This window comes from Myotis nattereri, assembly GCF_964212035.1.
Source record: "Myotis nattereri genome assembly, chromosome: 3".
In the NCBI taxonomy this organism is placed as follows: Eukaryota; Metazoa; Chordata; class Mammalia; order Chiroptera; family Vespertilionidae; genus Myotis; species Myotis nattereri.
This window is the reverse complement of record NC_138077.1, coordinates 116,242,411-116,248,794: the sequence shown is the minus strand read 5'-3', so window position 1 is coordinate 116,248,794 and position 6,384 is coordinate 116,242,411. Positions and strand designations below refer to the sequence as shown.

At 44.4% G+C, this 6,384-nt stretch overlaps 1 pseudogene across 1 annotated transcript; it reads right to left on the bottom strand.

Annotated features, from left to right (window-relative positions):
- Nucleotides 1–425: 425 nt before the first annotated feature.
- Nucleotides 426–675, bottom strand: LOC308515186 (small ribosomal subunit protein eS27-like; annotated as a pseudogene). The gene has a single exon. The product of its transcript is annotated as a small ribosomal subunit protein eS27-like (transcript).
- Nucleotides 676–6,384: the final 5,709 nt, after the last annotated feature.

Below are 6,384 nucleotides of genomic sequence, written 5' to 3'. Positions count from 1 at the left end.
CTAGGGCACCACCTCAAGAGAGCAGAATTAATAGCATTAACCAGAGCCCTAACACTAGCAGAAGGGAAAAGAATAAACATATATACTGACTCTATATGCCTTCCATATAATACACTCCCATGTAGCCATTTGGAAACGAAGAGGTTTCCTCTCTACCCAAGGAACCCCCATAATAAAGGGAAGACTTACTGGTGTACAACAACTCCTGAGGCAGCTCAACGTCCCCTAGAGGCCACAGTCATACAGTGCAGAGGTCATCAGGCCTCGGGGTCACCAATAGCCCGGGCAAACAATTATGCTGATACAATTGCAAGGCAGTTAGTGGCAGACTATAAGTAGCCAGTTTCTATCTTTTTCTTTTTCTTTTTCATATCCAAAATGTGTTTATTGGGATGGTTTCCCATTCATCTTGATTTGAGGTGCTTTTAGTGCTGCTTCCTTCTGAAGAAGCATCCTTCTGTAAGCCTTGCTTTTCCTCCTGTTGGCTGACGGAACAGTGGAGCAACCAATGTACAAAACTACCGTTTGTGCCTGGCTACGGACGGTGGTGATTTTATAGCATCCTGGGCATTTCACATCCATGAAGTAGGGATTGGGGCTCTGCACCAGGCGCTTCTTCTTGTGTTTCCTCTTCTCTTCTGGAGAGGGGTGGAGGAGATCCTTGGCGAGAGGCATGTTGTGGTGGGAAGGTCGTCACCGTCGGAAAGGCGCCAATTTCTATCTTTAGCTTCCTACACGCCTGAATATTCTCCAGCGGAAAGGGCAGACTTTAGCCAGTAAAAATTTGAACAAAAAGGGCCATGGTTTCTACTCAGTGGTATATATATTTTGCCAGAGAACCAAGCAGATTCCATCTTACATTCCTGACATCAGTCCTTCCATATAGGCCCTGAACCTCTTATACACCTCCTTACCCCCGTCTTCACCTGTTTACACTTGTCTGACTGTATCTATTACCTGATGCACAGCTGTTCTATATGCTGCACCACTTCTCCTCAGGGATCCCTAAGGCTTCCTTCTTATCCCACCTATCAGGCCTGAGGCTTTACCCCAGGACAAGACTGGCAGGTCAACTTCACCCACATGCCTCCCATAAAGAGAAGCAAGTATCTCAGTCTTTGTAGACACCTTCTTGGGGTAGGTTGAGGCCTTTCCCACCACCTCTGAGACAGCAGACACTGTATCTCAGACACTCCTCAATCAGATTATTCCCGGTTTTGGTTTACTCACCAGCATACAATCAGATAATGGACTAGCATTCATAAGTCAAATTACTCAAGCAGTGTCTCGAGTCTTAGGAATAAAATGACACTTACATATTCCTTACCGGCCTCAATCCTCAGGCAAGGTAGAAAAAATGACTTCAATCTTAAAGACTCATCTATCCAAATTGGCCCAAGAAGTTAAAATGCCTTGGATGGAGACACTACCTTTATCCCTTATGAGAATTAGGTCCACTCCCAGGGCTCCCACCTTCTATAGCCCTTTTGAAATAATGTACGGCCAAACATTTCTACTAGGTCATGACTTAGTAGGTGAGGCAGAACCGATGGGAGACTATTTACCAGCATTACAAACTACCAGAGCTATCCTCAGGGACACTGCCAACACTCTCTTACCCTCTCCTAACCCTGATCACAGGAACAAAGACAACTTAGCTGGACAGCAAGTTACCACAGACAAATTACAAGCTGAATGGACTGTATACTGCCACCTGCAATACACCTACGGCAGTTAAGGTCTGTGGTCTGCCTCATTGGATACACCAGACAAAAATTAAGATAGCCCCCCTGGAGCCCCACCCTAGGTGGAGGTCCAAGGTCATCTCACCAACCACCCTCCAGCTCACTAGAATCCCAGAGGACTTACCCTCCTATTCATCCTCTGGTACCTTTGGATACTAACTGCCCTTCCTTTCCTAATCATTCTCATTCTGTCTTATCTTAAGTATCATCACAATCCTAGGATAATTCCCAGGGGTACCCTCTTTTGTCCCTGCTGGGACCCCAAGTCACCCCTCCCCACACTAGCCTTCCTGAAAAAGAATAACCCCTCTCGCATGTCAGCCAAATGACCAATAGATTATATACCCAGGCTTTCACACTCCAGCAGATTGTTTGTGACAACATTTCCCCACCTGACACAGCCCACCCCATCAGAAGAGTGCAAGATATTTTTTAATTCATTGCAGACCTCTGGTTCCAGGGTGATTTACAGGATTTCACTCCAGATCACACTTATTTGTTTACCTTCATAATGCTTCTGATTCTCCCAGATCCCTAAAATGGTCCCCTGCTACTATCCTCTTCCTTCTCACCCCTACTCACCCTCCTCACCAGCACAGTCTGGCACAATAACTCTGTAGTCCAGACTGTTAGAGCTGTGGGCTATCAAATTCATCAATCCTCCAAGACGACACAGTGGATATGTCACAAGCAACCTTCCCCTGGTAACACTCCCCTATTATGGGGAATTACCACAAACTTGTCTGACATACTATGAAGCAGCCCTACACGCCAAGAGCCAGGCACACCAAACCCCGCTTTACTCTTTAATATTAACCAGAAGGCTCACCCCTTGTACTATCTTCACGTTCCCCAGGCCACCTTAGCCACAAACCTAATGTTTCCCCACTTTAACCCCAGGGATAGACACCATTGCTCTCCAGACCATCTATTTATACCAGCTACCAGTTCATTTGTACCTTTAGATACCATGGCTTTCTAACACAACCTTCAACTATACTGTTGGTACTCAAGTCAGTATTACATCTAACCTTTATCTCAACCTGACAGCAGCAACTTGCAATCTTACAATTCCAGTTTCAGGCAATAGGTGCAATGAGACTCAGCATGACTTAGCCTTGTCACAATGGGGAAAGTTCCAGGGCAACCACTCCATAGAAATTAGCCACTACTCCCGGGTGCTCCTTTAACACAACCATCTGCATTTCTTGGTTTAACCACTCCAGTCTAACTTTAGGTCTAAGGTCAGACTCTCAGGGCCCAAACAACACTGGAATCCTCTGCCTATTAACAGGAATCATGTTCCTAAGGCCCACGACATTACAAAGGCACAGGTAGGAACAGCTGTCCCGTGCTTAGATCCAATCTGGCAGTGGGGCCTCTGAGCCATTGGCTCTGTCACCAGAGGCAGGCACTCTAATCATTCAGGCCTCATAACGCCTCTTGGACCACATCCCTCAGTCTCAAGCAAAACAAGAGGGACTTTGGTATCAGTGCTGTTGTTATAGGAGCAGTTGCAGCAGCCACAGCCATGGGACTAGCTGGGGGAATAGTATACAATGCTGTCACTCTGAAAAACATGACAGCTACCATGACAACCATCGCAGAAGACACAGGGGGAAATTTCAAACTGCTCTCTAAATCTTTAGATTCCCTAGCTTGCATGGTTATAGACAACTGACTAGCCCTAGACTATCTTTTAGCCAAAGAGGAGGAGTATGTTTAGTTGCTAACACCTCCTGTTGTTTTTATCTAAACTGTACAGGTCAAATAGAGGAAAGAACACAACACATTCTACAGAGTGCTCAATGGCTCAAGGAGAGCAGTCGGGATAGTATAGAGCAGTCCATATGGTCCAGCCTACAAGCAGCTCTGCCCAAATTAACCTGGCTTTCCCCCCCTTACAGGCCCCCTAACACTATTTCTCCTCCTCTTCCTCTTCAGGCCCTGCAGTTTCAGAATAGTTACCAAATTTATACAAATAAGATTATAAGTCCTAGTTAACCAGACAGTAGGATAGTTCATCCTTACCCAGGTAAAGGGACCCTACAGGCCTATATCCTAGGAAATAATCTGAATTTACTCCTTAGGTGTCCACTATATCCCCTCTCATGCAGGAAGTAGTACAAGAGAAATGGCGACCTCATCACCCTTCTTTTCCTTTATATATATACCCTTTAAGACGGGAGTGAAAGGGTTAAGGGATAAAGAGAATAAAACAGGGCAGAGAAAAACTTACTGTGCTTAGCAGATATCCTGCAGCCTTGAACACCACATAGCTCATATAACCAGAAGACACTGGTGGCGAGAGAAACAAAGGACTGGACCCTTACGTCAGCCGAACTGCTTGCAGCCAGCAATAGCTGATAAAAGTCTTCCCCGTCCCTGCACTCTCCACTGACTTTTTGTCGGACTCAGCCCATCTGCACCCAGGTGCCTGCAATAAAAACTTTTTTAATACATTACAGCTTCATGTCACAGGCGCGCAACCCCAGCCCACTCCAAACCTTTCAAGGACTTTAAATAGAAACTTCTCCAAAGTGGACATAAAGATGGCCAAGGGGCACATGAAAAAATGCTCAAAGTCGCTGATCATCTGAGAGATGCAAATTAAAATGATAATAAAGTATCACCTCACACCTGTCAGAATGGCTACCATGAACAAATGACAAGTGCTGGTGAGGATGTGGAGAAAAGAGAACTCTAGTACAGGGATTACAGACTAGTGCAGCCATTATGGAAAACAGTATAGAGTTTCCTCAAAAAATTAAATATGGAAGTTCCCTTTGACCCAGTGATCCCATTTCTAGGACTATATCCTAAAAAACCTGAAGCACTTGCCGAAACCGGTTTGGCTCAGTGGATAGAGCGTCGGCCTGCAGGCTGAAAGGTCCCAGGTCCGATTCCCGTCAAGGGCATGTACCTTGGTTGCGGGCACATCTCCAGTGGGAGATGTGCAGGAGGCAGCTGATCGATGTTTCTCTCTCATCAATGTTTCTAACTCTCTATCCCTCTCCCTTCCTCTCTGTAAAAAAAATCAATAAAAAAAAAAACACCTGAAGCACCAATCAGAAAGAATGTATGCACCCCTATGTTCATAGCAGCACAATATACAGTAGCTAAGATCTGAAAACAGCCCAAGTGCCCATCAGTAGATGAGTGGATAAAAAAAGCTGTGGTACATGTATACCATGGGATACTGTGCAGCAGTAAAAATGAAGAATCTCTTACCCTTTGAGACAGTATGGATGGACCTAGAGATTATTATGTTAAGTGAAATAAGCCAGTCAGAGAAAGACAAGTATCACATGATTGCACTCATATGTGGAATCTAAGTAACAAAATAAACTGGTGAACGGAGTGGATCCAGAGACATGGAAGCATGGAACAGAGTGCAGAATCTCAGAGGGAAGGCAGGGGATGGTGGGTGGGTGGGAGGTAATCAACTAAAGACCTTGTATGCATATATAGTATGCATAACCATGGACACTGACAATAGGATGCTGAAGGCCTGGGACAAGGGGCTGGGGTGAGCTAGAGGGGGTCAATGGAGGAAAAAGAGGGATATATGTAATACTTTCAACAATAAAGAATTATTAAAAAATAATGCTAGGGTAGCAATACTTATACCAGACAAAATAGATTTTAAAACAAAGGCTATAACAAGAGACAAAAAAGGATCCAGCAATTCCACTTCTGGGCATTTATCCAAAGAAATCCAAAATATATATCATAACGATATATCAGGTATATATACATTTGTATGTTTATCTTATTATTTACAATAGATAAGATATGGAAGCAACCTAAGTGTCCATCAATAGTTGAATGGATTAAGACGAAGTGCTGTATGCCAGGACCGGTTTGGCTCAGTGGATAGAGCGTCGGCCTGCGGACTGAAGGGTCCCAGGTTCGATTCCGGTCGGGGGCATGTGCCTGGGTTGCGGGCACATCCCCAGTGGGGGATGTGCAGGGGGCGGCTGATCGATGTTTCTCTCTCATCGATGTTTCTGACTCTCTGTCTCTCTCCCTTCCTCTCTGTGAAATATCAATAGAATATATTTTTAAAAAAAAAGAAAGAAGAAGAAGTGCTGTATACATACAATAGAATATGATTCAGCCATGAAAAAGAATGAAATTTTACCCTCTGCAACAACATGGATGGACCTAGTCCTAGAGGGTATTCTTTACATTCCTCATGTAAGTGAAATCATCTCGTATTTGTCTTTTTAAGACTGACTTATTTGACTTAGCATAATACTCTCTAGTTCCATCCATGCTATTGCAAATGGTCAGATTTTGTGCTTTTTATGGACAAGTAATATTCCTTTGTACCACATCTTTTTTTTTAAATATATTTTATTGATTTTTTACAGAGAGGAAGGGAGAGAGATAGAGAGTTAGAAACATCGATGAGAGAGAAACATCGATCAGCCGCCTTCTGCACATCCCCCACCGGGGATGTGCCCGCAACCCAGGTACATGCCCTTGACCGGAATCGAACCTGGGACCCTTCAGTCCGCAGGCCGACGCTCTATCCACTGAGCCAAACCGGTTTCGGCATGTACCACATCTTTTTAATCCATTTATCTATCAGTGGGCACTTGGGTTGCTATTATATCTTGGCTATTGTAAATAA